General features: G+C 35.2%; 1 long non-coding RNA gene across 1 annotated transcript in view; it reads right to left on the bottom strand.

The window, feature by feature from the left end:
- The window catches only part of LOC134477887 (uncharacterized), a 139,742-nt gene that overhangs the window by 27,639 nt on the left and 97,062 nt on the right, over positions 1-15,041 (bottom strand). Inside the window, exons 5-7 of the long non-coding RNA XR_010050150.1 lie at positions 13,059-13,150; positions 7,374-7,496; positions 6,140-6,296 (exon numbers count right to left, since the gene is read on the bottom strand). This is a non-coding gene — a long non-coding RNA (uncharacterized LOC134477887). The remainder of the gene's footprint in view (positions 1-6,139; positions 6,297-7,373; positions 7,497-13,058; positions 13,151-15,041) is intronic.

Genomic DNA, 15,041 nt, shown 5'->3' with positions numbered 1-15,041 from the left:
ATATATATTGCCATTAACCCCTCAAAATACTCCTCTTTGTTTCATACACCCCGTCTCATTATTACTGCCATTTTTTGAGGCATAACTGGGACTCTTTTTCTGGTCTTTATGAGGAATTATCAAAAATATGATGAATGTTGCTACAAGTGCCATCCAGTGGAAAGACAGGCTCAGAAAAACATTATGCTGTATCTTCCTCCGCTTTATTCACCAGGTCTGGCAGCACGTGTCTTCTGACTCTTCCATAAAATCAAAATGACCATGAGTATAAATATTTTGAATGATTTCATAATATCAAGGTAGCCATGATAGCACAACTAAAGACACTTATGAAAGGTGACTTGCAGAACTGCTGCAAAGAATTGAAAGAATGTTTGAAGTGAGGGGGAAGGGAGATTAATAGCAATGTGTCTTCTATTATTAATTTTTATTTTAAACATTCATTGTATTTTTCAATCATATCCCTTATGAACAAGCTAGATACAACTAACTTAACAGTCAGAAAAGCACAATAAAAAGTGTAGTTGACACTATAAAATCTAAGCAGTGGGAAGCAGGGTAAGCATGGTTATCTTTCAGAAAGAAGAAGAAAATAACAAAGTGTTGTAAAACAACTGAAAGACACAATCGAGGAGCAGAAACTGCAACAGATCTTCAACTACATAAAGAAGACACCAGAGTAACAGTGACTAATGTGAAAATTCAAGTCAACTACTTCAGAAAACTTTGGTAAGCTCATCAAAGAACCACTTATCTGTGTTTTTAAAGTGCCTACCAAGTTCTTAGCCTAAAATCAATTAGACATTTTAGGAGTTATCTTAAAATTATAAGCCTAAAGAAAAATTCACATTTCAGAAACAAACCACCTATCTTCAAAGAAAGAAAAAATTTATTATTTTTTTAATTTAGAAACTTCCTAACTAAGCCAGGTGTGGGTGCACACCTATAATCCCAGCACTTAGGAGGCTGAGGCAAGGGAATCACTGCAAATTCAAGACCAGCTTGAGCTAGAAAGTGAACTCAAGACCAGCCTGAAACTGCATGGCAGACTTCTGGCTCAAAAGGAACAGAAAATAAAACAGAAAACAGGCCTCAGACTGCTGCTGCTGGCTCTACCCCTTGGGGAACCCACCCATCTCCTGGACCTAGTGCTGCATTTGATCATTAGATCCAATCCCTCTCCCAGAACCTTGAACTACAGGAAATTACTGTGCTGACTGGATGGGAGACTCAGGAACCGCTCACCCAAACAAAAGACCTCAGCAGAGTCGAGTCAATGAGGTGAGTTTGCCCTAAAATAAAGGTCTGCGGTGGGTAAATAGGAGCAGAAGGAAACTCCAGCCAACTGTTAGGCCTTGATGAACGTGGCATGAGAGTGGATAATCCCCTCCTTCATACAGAGAACATCAGACAGGTTGACAGGTGCACCAATAAGGCCTCCGCTAACTGGAGAAAATTAAAAGAGCTCATGAGACCCGCAGTGACACAGTAGGGCCTCAGCTGACATGAACACTATAGACAGGGAGATCTGGTAGCCTGGAACAACCTGAAGACATAGTAACAGCAGGAACTAAGGGTTGACTTACATCAAGACTCCTAGGCTAGCCAGCCTAGGAAGAATATAGGACTCATCCAACAGGCCCCATAGGAGGGATTCAAGTGACTGACTTTCCTCTTCATTGTGGTACCCAGAAATTGGTCAAACATCAACCACACAGTAGGACCCTAAAATTCACACTACAGACAGTTGAGACTTTTGGGGTTGAAAAACAAAATATTTACCTAAAAGGTGAAACTGACAAAACAAAAAGGCAAAATGCAATCTCAAACATCTAGTCCATCAGGAGCAAGTACAGGTGACACTGAAATAGAGGACTTTAAAAGTCATACACCAGAAATATCTGAAAAGATAGCAAATGAAGTAATGAAACAAATCCAAGAGGCTATAGAGGAATCAAACTAGAAATTATGTCTTATGTAAAGACAGAAATAACAACCTTAGTAAATAAGTGGCTCAACATAGCTAGAGAAGAAATACATATGCGGAAAACAAACAGAATCCATGAAACAAATGCAAAGAGATATCCAAGAAACAAAAAATTCTATTGTAAGCTGTCAAAACTATTTAAATGAAGCTGAGGATAGAATTTCAGACCTTGAAGACAGAATCGCAGATAGTGATCATGAAAGGGTAGAAATTATAAAGACAACAATGCAGCATGAATAACAATCCAGCAGCTTCAAAACAATAAGAGAAACAACATAAGACTAATGGGCATCAGTGAAGATGCAAGGAGTCAATGTAAATGACATAACTAAATTATTCATAGAAATAATAGCAGAAAATTTCCCTCACATAGGGAAAAATATGATATACAAATAAGAGAGGCAGAAAGAATGCAAAACAGTCACAACCAACATAAATCTACACCCAGACATATAATAATTAAGATCCCAGACAAACAGCATAAAAACAGAATACTAAAAGCCATTAGAGAAAAGACACAACTCACCTATCAAGGAAAGCCTACTAGAATCATGGCAGACTTTTTGGCACAAACCTTCAAATTAAGACGAGCTTGGAGTAAAGCATTTCAAGCCCAAAAGAAAACAACTTTCAACCCAGACTGATGTACCCAGAAAACTGCCTTTCAAATTTAATGGACAAACAAGATACTTCCATGACAAAGAACAATTGAAGGAATTCATGTTCATGAAACCAACCCTAAAAAGGGTACTAAAAGACATGTGAGATAAAGACAAAAATGACCACAATCTTCAGAACAACAACAGAAAGAAATATCAGGCTGGACAAGAAATTAACAAGGGGGAAAAAGCAGGAAGCCAACAATAGGAACACAACACAGCAAAGTCAAGCCAGTACTAATCAGTGATATCCATAAATGTAAATGGGTTCAATTCACCTATCAAAAGAAACTGGTTGACAGAATCGATCAAGAAACAGGATCCCACAATATGCTATATACAAGAAACACATCTGACTCAAAAAGAAACTCACAGATTAAAACTCAAAGGATGGAAAACAGTGTTCCATTCAACAGGAACCCAGGAAAAGCAGGGGTAGCTATTTTGTTGCGGACAAAGTGAACTTCAAACCTAAAAGGATTAAACAACATAAAGAAGGCCATTACATACTTGTAAGTGGAAGAGGAAGAACTAATAAATTATATATATATATATATATATATATATATATATATATATACATATGTATATATATATATATGCACCAAATACAGGAGCACCCAACTATAAGACAAATACTAATGGGCATGAAAAACCAAATGCACAAGAACACAATTGTAATAGAGGACTTTAATACTTTAATGTCACAAAGAGATAGATCAACTAGATAAAAAGTCAGCAAAGAAATAATAGAACTGAATATACCTGAGAGTGAATGGACTTAGTGGATGTTTACAGAGTGTTCCACCCATCCTCATCAGAATATATATTCTTCTCAGCTGCATGTGGGACATTCTCCAAAATAGACCATATACTAACCCATAAAGCATTCTTAACTAAATGCAAAAGGAGCAAAATGATCCCATGCATAATATCTGATCACAGTGCACTAAAATTGGAAATCAATGGCAAGAAACCTGCAAAACCTGCACAAATATATGGAAATTAAATAACAACCTTCTGAATAAGCAGTGGGTAAAGAAGAAATAAAACAATACATACAATACAATGAAAATGCAGATACAACATACTATAACCTATGGGACACAAAGCCATCCTAAGAGGGAAATACACAGCAATAAACAGTCACCTCAAGAATAAATATGGAACAAACACAAATAAATAACCTAATGCGCTTCTAGAAAAGGAAGAGCAAATCAAACCCAAAGCTCACAGAAGAGAAGAAATTGTAAAGATTACAGCAGAAATTAATGCAATTGAAACTAAAAAAGCAATGCAAAGAAAAAATTAATAAAAAGCTGTTTTTTTGAGAGAATAAACAAAATTGATAAACCCCTATCCAACCTTATCAAGAGAAAGAAAGAAAAACTCAAATCCACACAATAAGGACTGAAAAGAAGGAAATTACTATAGATCCCATGGAAATTCAAAAAATCATGAATGTCTACTTTGAAAATCTCTACTTACATAGGATAGAAAACACAGAGGAAATGGACAGATTTCTTAGGAACATATGAACTACCAAAGCTCAGTCAAGAAGATACAGCAATTTTGAATAACCCAATATCAACTACTGAAATTGAAAATGTGATTAAAAATTTACCAACAAAGAAAAGCCCAGGTCCTGATGGATTCATGGCTGAATTCTATAAGAAAATTAGAGATGATTTAATGCCAATACTCCATAACCTTTTCAATGAAATTGAAAGAGAAGCAGTCCTTCCTAACTCATTCTTGGAGGCAAGTATCACTCTGATACCAAAACCAGAGAAAGACCCAACCAAAAAGGAGAACTATAGACCTGTCTCACTAATGAACATTCATGCAAAGATTCTCAATAAAATATTGGCAAATAGAATGCAGCAAATCATCAAGAAGATTATACACCACGGCCAAGTGAGATTTATTCCAGGAATGCAGGGATGGTTCAATATACACAAATCAATGAACGTAATACACCACATCAACAGAGCCAAAAATAAGAGTCACATGATCATCTCAATAGATGCAGAAAGAGCTTTTGATAAACTCTAACACCTTTTCATGATAAAAACCCTATAGAAACTTGGAATAGATGGTATGTGCCTCAACCTCATAAAGGCCATCTATGACACACCAACAGCTAACATTATACTAAATGGACAAAAACTGAAAGCCTTCATTCTAAAATCAGGAACAAGACAAGGATGTCCACTATCACCACTACTATTCAATATAGTTCTGGAAATATTAGCAAGAGCAATCAGACAAGAGGGAGAAATAAAAGGAATACAAATAGGAAATGAAGAAGTAAAATTATAATTATTTACAGATGACACGATACTCTACATAAGAAGATCCCAAAACTCCATTAAAAAACTGCTAGAGGTAATAAACAAATTCAGCAGCATAGCTGGATACAAAGTCAACACTCAAAAATCAATAGCATATCTGTACACAAACAAAAAACTCACTGAGAGAGAAATTATGGAAATTTCACCTTTCTCAATAGCATCCAAAAAATGAAATACCTAGGAATCAACCTAACCAAAATGTAACCAAAAATGTAAAAGACCTATATGTTGAAAATTATACTACTCTAAAAAGGTAGATTGAAGAGGATATTAGAAAATGGAAGGATATTCCTTGCTTTTGATTAGGAAGAACCAACATTGTGAAAATGGCCATACTCCCAAAATTGTTAAACAGATTCAATGCAATCCCCATCAAAATACCATTAACATATCTTAAAGATCTAGAGAAAATATTCCTAAAATTCATCTGGAAACAGAAAAAACTAGAACAGCAAAGGTGATTCTGTGCAACAAAGGCAAGACAAGAGGCATCTCAATTGAAACTATACTACAAATTGATAAAATCAGCATGGTAGTGGCAAAGAAATAGACCTGAGTATCAATGGAAAAATTAGAAGATGCAAACACAACTACAAAGATACTCAGTCACCTTATATTTGATAAAGGGGCTAAACAAGTTCACTGGAAAAAAGATACCCTCTTTAATAAGTGGTGTTGGAAAAATTGGTTTTCCACATGCTGAAGACTAACAATAGACCCATGCCTATCACCATACACTAAACTAAAGTCAAAATGGATCAAGATCTAAATATTAAAACAGAAACACTATATCTACTGGAGGACAAGGTAGGTAAAAATCTTGGAGACATAGGGGTAGGGAGAGAATTCATGAATAAAACATAAACTGCACAGGAAGTACTTCAAAGTATCAACAACTGGGATCTCATATTATTAAAAAGTTTTTGTACTTCAAAAGAAAACACTAACAAAGTGAAAGAACTCACAGGATGGGAAAGAATTTTAGCCAACCATTCCTCTGATAAAGGACTTATCCAGAACATATAACGAACTGACATCAAGCTCTCCAAAGACCCCCTCCACAAATGGGCATCAGAGGAACACACAGTTCTCAGATGAAGATAAATAAGTGGAAATTAAATATATGAAGAAATGCTCACCATTACTGGTCATTTGAGAAATGCAAATTAAAACAGCATTGAGATTTCATCTTCCAGAAAGAATGGCTGCCATCCAGAAATCAACTGATGACAAATGTTGGTAAGGATGCAGGGAATACTGCTCCACTGTTGGTGGGACTGCAGACTGGCACAACCACTATGGAAATCAGAATGGAAAATTCTCAGAAGACTAGGATTGGAAGTTCCCTTCAATCTAGCTATTTCCCTCCCGGATATTTTCCCAGAAAAATTGAAAAGATCATGTCACAAGGATATATATGCACCCATATTCATCGAAGCGCAATTTGTGATAGCTAAATCTTGGAAATAACCAAATGCCCATCAACTGCAGAGTGGATGAAAAAAAAATGTGGTATTTTTATACAATGGAATACTATTTGGCTATAAAAAAGGATGATCTTGAGGCCTTTATAGGAAAATGGAGGCAACCTGAGAATATCCTAATTAGTGAAATAAACAAAGCTCACATTAGTAAATATTACACTGTCTCTATAGCATAAAAATAATAATAACTGACAGAATAATGGGATCCAAAAAGTGTAACGGATATTGTAAAAGTGAAAGAGAAGGAAAGTGCTCTAAAGGATATAACGATATGTATAGTATGTTAGATAGATGACCATATTACTAAATTTCTATTAGATCATTCAACAGAAGAGATTCCACTGTCAATGTTTGAGTGCCTAGCCATTTTTTATGGTTTGATTTTGTAACTTTAATAACTATTGTTAAGATACAATATGTAATCTATCAAGTAGCAATTTTACGATGTTAATTTTTTGCACTCTATAGTCTACATTTTTCTCTTTTGTTTTTAAAATTTTCTTTCTTTCTTTAAATAAAATTTAGAAAAACACACACAAAAACTTAACTGATCAAAACAGCAAGAAAATACTCTTGTGGTAAGAAGCATAAGAAATTCAAAGTCAAAGCAATAGGAACTGATACTGAAGGTCATAGGGGTCTCTGAAGCCTGATCCAGCTTCAGATCTAACTACCAGTATGTAGGAAAAATAGGGCCCAAAACATGGTATGCATGACAGCATGATAGCGATGCTATTAGGAAACTTCAGGTCATGAGAAACTGCACAAAGAAACCACCAGTGCTTTTGGACGGATGGACTGGTGTGGGGTGAGGCATTAAAGGTAAAATGTGTGATTTTATTTGCATTCTCCATCTCACTAACAAAATGGTCAATAAAGAGGATCTTACTCTGAGGTTTGGAAATTTCAGTTTTTAAAGCCACAGCATAACTGAGGAGTCATCTGCCTCACTGAAGCCTGGAGAGTAGCAGAGTTTTCTGCAGTCAGGAACCACATGGCTGGAAGAAAACCACTGGAAATGGGAAACAGAAAGCTGGTTACTTTAGAAGATAGGGTAGACATGTGTGCAAAACTGTGCGGATCAAACCAAAGCTGAAACAGTTCACAACATGGATATGGGATAATAATTTTAAAGACAAATAAAAGCACAGGTAAAAGAATACAAAGAAAAAATATAGTTAACAGGAAAGAAATAAGTGTGAGTAAAACCATTAAAGTCATCAACACAGAAACATAAAATATAAACCCAAATCTAGCTGTAAATTGTTACAGTATGCAGGAAAGTGTAAATCAATACATGGACTATTGTATATTAAAGTATCAAATAAATACATCATGCAAATATTGCACAAAAGAAAGCTGAAAAGCTGATAAGAACTTACAGAGTTTAACATAGGGTAAGAAATGAGGCAGAATTTAGGGGCAGAATGGTATAGTACTTTCCTCAACCAGCATAAGTGTCAAGCATAGCACTCCTAGCAGTATAATAATGACAGGTCGACAAAAGAAAAGTATAATAAATTTATTTAATCAAAGTTTCTTACATGACTTAGTAGGCTTGAGAACAATAATCCAAAGGCCCAGGAAAAATTCTGTTTTTATGATGAGATTTATTGAGTGAGTAGCCAAATTGAAGTGTAATCAGAAAAAAGGAATGATCTAAAGCCAGCCAACTGTAAGGGAAACCCAGCAAGCCTATGTATTTAGATTTTCTTGTCTTTTCTGTGCAGCATTCCTTGCTCCCTTTAGAATAAGTTACTATCAGACAAGACAAGATGAACTGGAATTTCTTCCTTATAACTCTTAAAAAAGTAGGGGGAGGGTATAGTGATACTTTTAGGCTTCACAGTTTACTTAGGGGAATAGGGAATTTAATTTCTATTACCCCTCAAGGGGAAGAGACATTCTGACTTAAAAGACTATCTTTGAAAATATAGCAAAAGAAGGTCAGACAGTCTTTGACTTTTTTAGTCTACTTCTGAACATTTTCAATGTCCTTAAGTTCAAAGTCCTGATCAGGCCAAAAGAAGAACTCTTGTATATTATTGGTGTAGATGTAAGTTAAAGAAAAAAGTCTGGAGGTACCTAGGAAAAAACCTGAAAAAAATAGATATATACCATATGAACAATCCAGCAACCCCACTGCTGTGTATATACCTAAGGAAAATGAAATTAGCAATACCAAAAAGATGCACATGTTTATTGCTGCACTATTCACAATAGCCAGTATATGGAATCAACCAAGGTGTCCACTGATGGATGGTCAAGTTTTTAAAAGTGTGTATATGTCTATATGATGGAATATTAATCATCTATAAACAAGATAAGGTCCTGTAGTTTGCCACAGCATGGATGAAGTTGGAGGGAATTATGTCCAACTCCAATAAGATAAGTATAGAAGTACTACATGTTCCTTATCACTTGTGGAAATTAAAAATGATTATGTAGAAGCACAAACTACAAAAGAAATCACTAGAAACTGAAATGAAGATGAGAAGAAAGACAAGTGTGAGAAAGTAGATAAGGAATATCAAAATACACTGGGAGGTCTGCAGTTTGGATCAGAAGTGAACCCTAAAGACTGGTGCATTAAAGGCTTGGTCACCAGGCAGTGACACTACTGGGAGGTGGCAGAACCTTAAAATGTAGGGTATATGTGAAGGAAGCTCGGTCACTCTCCTTTAAGGGGATACTGGGACCTCTGTGATTTCTTATCCCTCTCTTTACTTCCTGGGAATTACCAGATAAATGTGTGTGCTACACACATTCCTACCATGATGTCTTGTGGCTCTGCAGGCCCAAAACAACAGGGCCAACCCTAGATTAAACAGGACCGACTACCCATGGATTTAAACTTCTGATAATGTGAGCCAAAATAAGCCTCTTCTTATTAGTTATTTATCTCTGGTGTTTTCTCACTATGACAGAAAACTGACACAGTAGATAGTAGTTGTGATGCTGTATGGTTCTGTAGGGCAAACACACTCTACAACAATTAATTATACATTCCAAGCAAGTAGAACAGTTTGATGGATCCCGATAAACAGACATTATAATATTTATGTGTACAGAAATGCTCCTTACATTGGCTTGATCATCATACATGTATTGCATTATAATAATATCAGTAATGAACATATATTCCCCAAATCCATATATTTGGAAAATAAAACAAATCTAAATAATTAGAATTAAGGGGGGACATCACAATGGAAATTTCCAAATCTTCATTTTCTATTAGCTTATCACAAAGGAAAATAAAATTACTTGAATTGTACATATTATGAACGGATTGCTTTACTGAGCTATAGTCTGTCCTGGATCTCTGCACCTCCTATTGAGGCCTGATTCTCCATCCACAGCTCTTTTCTACTGCAGCTTTTTGTGCCGTGTGAGAGCCCTTGGAAACATTCTCCTCACAATATCTATCATCACTAGTCAAATTAGCTGAGTTCACCTTATATTTGCCCAGATCACTGTTCAATATCCATTCCAGGACACCAGGAGTCTCTGGAATTGTTTGTCACTCTTCCTACCTCTGGTTTACTGCCACACAGATTTCACTCACCTGAGCTTCCCAGCTCCAGGCTCTGACTCCCTCACTCAGTGTTTAGTGATGCTCCTGCCCTACATATTGGTTAGGAAACTTTCTCAAGGCAGAAAGCCAAGGCAACCATTCTAAGGAATCATAGACCTGTACAGTGCGAGTATCTGAAACCAGTTACATATATGTTTGTCCAAGTTTTCAGTATCTACAGCAGGAAGGCAAGTCCAGTGTGAGTGAGTTCTTCGTAGCCAACAAAAGAAATGTGACTCAAATAATTTTAACATGTTTCCTTCATTCATCTTGTAAACGCGAAAAAAACATTATTTATTATGAGTTGAGTTGGTCAATGTTCTCCAGAGAAACAGAACCAGTAGTAGATATAGGTAGATAGACAGATGATATGGTAGATAGATATAATGTCTAGATAGATATGGTAGATAGATATAATGAAAGCAGAAAAGTCCCACGATCTATCTGCATAAAATGATGATATGGTTCAAAAGCCTTAGAGCCAGTGGTATAGGATTTCATCTAGGTCTGAAGGTCTGAAAACCAGGAGTGCTGCAAGGACCAAAGATAGAAGTTCTATCTCTAGAAAATTTAATGATGCCCAGCTGCATCCAGAGATGAGTTATGTTTTATTGAGTCCACTGTTTCAAATGTTAATCTCTTTAAAAACAACCTTGTCAACATACCTAAAAGTAGTGTTTCTCTAGATATCTGAAAACACTGTGCCAGTTGACACAAAATTAATCATGTAAGACTTTTCTAATTCTTTATTTCTTGTCTTTTTCCCAGTTTCAAGAAAATTTGCTAATTAAACTTTAGTTCAACCATAATCCTAAAATAACTGAAGTATTTATAATTTAAAAACTGAACAGACTAAAGGTAGGAGATACTATTTGTCTGGTTTCAGATGAGTGTAAAATGCATTAACAGCCATATTATAATCCAAAAAAACAGAAATTTTGGGAGGACTTTCACTGTGGTAAAATGACCCTATAACTCCTTTACTTCTCCTAGTATATAATCACTTCCACATCAAACCCCAAAACACAACTGGTAGATTTTAATTGATAAATGCAAAATGATAACCTCTATGAAATTGACCTCACAATTTTCTTTTAATTTTCAACTACATAGGAACAATAACAGAAAAACCTTCCATGGTCACACAGCTATCTGAACCAATACCACCATTTACTTACATGGCTAAATTTCTACAGTCCCATAGTCATCTCTACTTTTTGAAATGTATACAATTTGGCTTTCTCCACACTGGGACAATCACCTGTTAATGGGGTTCATTGGCCTTGAGACCCTAGTTGTGAGCCTCCTGGTGGTGCACAATTTTTTCTAAGCCTGAACAAATACTGATTTCTTGAGGGTATTTATAGTGCTTGCCACGCACTCCTCTCATTCAGCCCTCTTCACTCTCACATACCCCCAAGGATCAAACATTTCATTGTTAGAAAAAACTCCCTTGAAATTTCTTTTCCTCACCTTCATTTTCATGAGATCGATGATAGCAGTGTAGGAGATACTTCCTTTGCACTGCCTAATACATTATGGTTAGTAATTCATGCTGATAGTTCACATTCTAGGTAAGTAGGTCTTTGATGCTGGTAATATGGTCAGTGGATAAGAAAATGCCATGTGCTCACAAAGGAGTGTTCTGGCCAAAAATCTAATCATATTCTCATTCCTTAGTTTCATGAAAACCATTTAAAGGGAATCTGTTGCTGCAGTTAGAGTAAACATGAAAAAGAGGGGCTGTTTTATATTTTTGGCAGAGTTCATGATTGCTGTGTTACAAATTAAACCCAAACTTGGTATGGTGAAAATACCAATCTGTTTCGCTTGTGGATCCTTTCATTTTAGTTGGGTAGGCAGTATGTTAGAGGATTTACATTGATAATGAATGAATTACTACTAAGTGCTATTTGTTGAAATTAAGAAATTACCTGAAATCATATTCTTGTATTTGACTATAAGACTAAGTTAAACATACTGTAATTTTTTTCTGCCTCAGATTATTTTCAATTTTCATGAAAGGACCAAAACAATATGCAGCCTATATTTATTCACTTTTCTTAGGATAATATGGAAAATATGTTTATGTAGATTGGACATTTTAAATTATGATAGTTTCCAAGGTGGGGGAAAAAGGAAATTTTCGTATGAAAATAGGAAGCAGAAACTTCTAAATTGTACAAGTTTTCTCTTATGAGGTTCCCAAAGAAACTCCACAGTAGCATTTGTAAATGTTTCCATAAGAAGAAAAATTTATGAAACATGTTTAAATATTTATGGAATGTTAAAAATAAGGCATTAATTGGCAAACAACTTAATTAAAATGCTTTCTCAAGCAATTAGCAACAAATACTTCCCTATCTGCTTTGCATGCCATTTGTCTTGTTGTGTTTGTTAATCCTGCCTGTCAGTCAAATTTGCTTCAGGTAATTTCTTTTAGCTCTGTGGGGAAAATCTTCAAAAATTACATCTGAATTTAAAATATTTTGATTATCATTTTTATCTAACAAATTCTCTTTTTCACTTCATCTTCTATATGTCCCAGTAAACCATCATCCTGGGAATTTAGAGCCTAAAGAAGCAATTCTACATCAAGGCATTAGTGACTTTCCACAAACACTCTCTGGAGAGCAAACTGAATCAATCTAGAATCAACAAACAGTGCAGTTAATTAATGAGAACACCATAAGGGAGCATTTTTAAACAATGTTGACGGCTGCTGCCTCAGGACCAATAGCACCAGAAGTTATTGCTAGTTTGAAAGAAGTGTGTCTTAGGGTTCCCCCAAGGCACCTTTTGCTTACATTAGCTATTTACTACAACTTTTTCTTTTATTTGAACCCTGGGGGAAGTATACTTATTTCCTAAATTACTTTTTAAGTGATGCTTATTCCTGCCAGTAGCCTGAGGTACAGAATGAAGGTACCAGAGAGTAAACAAATGGAAACCAAGTCTGCGAGACTACTGAATAAGTCCTGCAGAAAAAGTACTTACACCAGAGGATTGTTTTCCAAATCACAAGTCCTGAGATGGCAGCAGTCCTGCAAGATCTGTGAGCGAGTTTGCTTCATGGGGGCCCAGTCTAACTAGAAGAGGATAAGGAGTTCATTACAAGAAGTTCAAAGAAGAGTGGTAATGTTGAGTGTAGAAAACTAAGCAATATATAAACATTTACTTTGGGTAAGATATCTTATTAAACTAAGTCAACTAAAAGATGTTTAGACCTTATGAGTACTATATTGCTGTATCTGGGTACCATGAAATATCAATCTAAAAAACTCAGCAGTCTTCAAATTTTAAATTCCACAAAGGTAGGTACCTGCCTTTTGTTCACTGATTATCTCCATCTCAAGGAGTGTCTGACACATTATAGGTGCTCAAGAAATGCTGTTGAATGGCTATATTGATTTGTGATGGAAGGAAATGGAAATTGGCAAAGGGAAGTCTACATCTTTCCCCATAACTCCCTCACTAACTGAGAGATACTTGAAGAAATCTTTAGTTTTAGAATTGACTGCTTATCCTCAACATCTAATGCAGGGTACAAGACCTAAGACCTAAGGATTTTAGGCATTCAATGTATATTTATATAAAACCTAGAAATTGTCATGAATTATGCTAGACCTGTAGAACAACACAAATTAAGAAACAAAAATGGTTTCTGCCTTGAGTTTGTAGATTAATGAGTAAATAAGATCTTGATAAAATAACTACAATAACATAATTTTAAAATGTCATCTTCACCTTAAAAATGATACTTGGATCCATGAAAGTACATTAAAATATCAATTTTCTTTTATTACAAAAATAGTTTAAATACAGAAGGGACAAGTTAATGAAAATGGGGAGATTCAAGAACTCATAAAATCAGAATATTCATCTTACATCTTTTCTTGTGAATTAAAAACTCTTCCAAACTTCTGAAATAGTCAAGATGTCATCAGCTTCAAACTATGTTATGCAGTTCTAAATCGTGCAGAACTTACACACTTACATAGTATAGTAGAATAAGTAGGCATTAAATTCAGTCTTGATTCTTTTCCCTGTGACAAATATTTTAAAATATCTCATTGAGAAGAAAAAAATACTCCTTTAATCAATGAACAACCAAATACAGTTTCTAAGTGTTTCGATTTCTATAAGTAGGCCTTATAAGTAGGTCTATAAGTAGGACTAGCAATAATATAGTGAAAAATATACTTATTAACTATTCTCTTTGCATCAAAATCTATGCTATTTTCTCTTACTCATTTTTAATATGTGATATATTTTAGTACTTTTATTAAACTATCCAATTTGGATTTGCTTTCCAGGCAAGATTACTATTCTCATACTGCTTATTTTAGTTTCTTATCTAAGAATGGATAAGATGAAATAGTACAAATCATGCTGGTAAATAGTTTTCATTATTTAAGCAAATATTTGGGTACATAGACAATTCATCCACCCTCATTTATATTTATCACTGTATGCCCAAAGCATAAACAGTCCTCATGTATAAAAGCACTCCATTGTTGACAGATTAATGAATAAATGAGTGACTAATATGTTTGGAAACACCTTGATTTTTACTGGCTCTGTTTCTGTATATGAGCTTGAGAAAGTCTGAGTGGGGAAAGAAACAGACTTAATTCTTCCAATTCTTTTACTATGGGCAATAAAATTTGCCAGAGTTGGTTAAAATCTATATTTTTGAGATCTTTAGGGCCAAAAAGTTCAGTGTGATAATCAGCTTCCCGTTACTATTGCAAATACCTGAGATAAATCAAGCTATGAAAGGAAAGGATTTATTCTGGCTTGTAGTGCTTGGAGGTTTTAGTTTATGATCAAGCAGGGTCATTGCTTTCAGGCTACTGGTGAGGGAAGGACAGCACATCTTGGCAGGAGCATATTATGGAGCAAAACCACTCATCTTAGGGCTAGGACATAAAAAGAGAGGAGGAAGAAGCAACTGAAGTACCACCATCTCATTCGAGG

The sequence above is a fragment of the Cavia porcellus genome, unplaced genomic scaffold, assembly GCF_034190915.1.
Source record: "Cavia porcellus strain 051 isolate PalLab524CR breed Dunkin Hartley unplaced genomic scaffold, mCavPor4.1 scaffold_10, whole genome shotgun sequence".
Taxonomy (NCBI): Eukaryota; Metazoa; Chordata; class Mammalia; order Rodentia; family Caviidae; genus Cavia; species Cavia porcellus.
The sequence above is the reverse complement of the archived record's forward strand: the minus strand, read 5'-3'. Positions and strand labels throughout refer to the sequence as shown.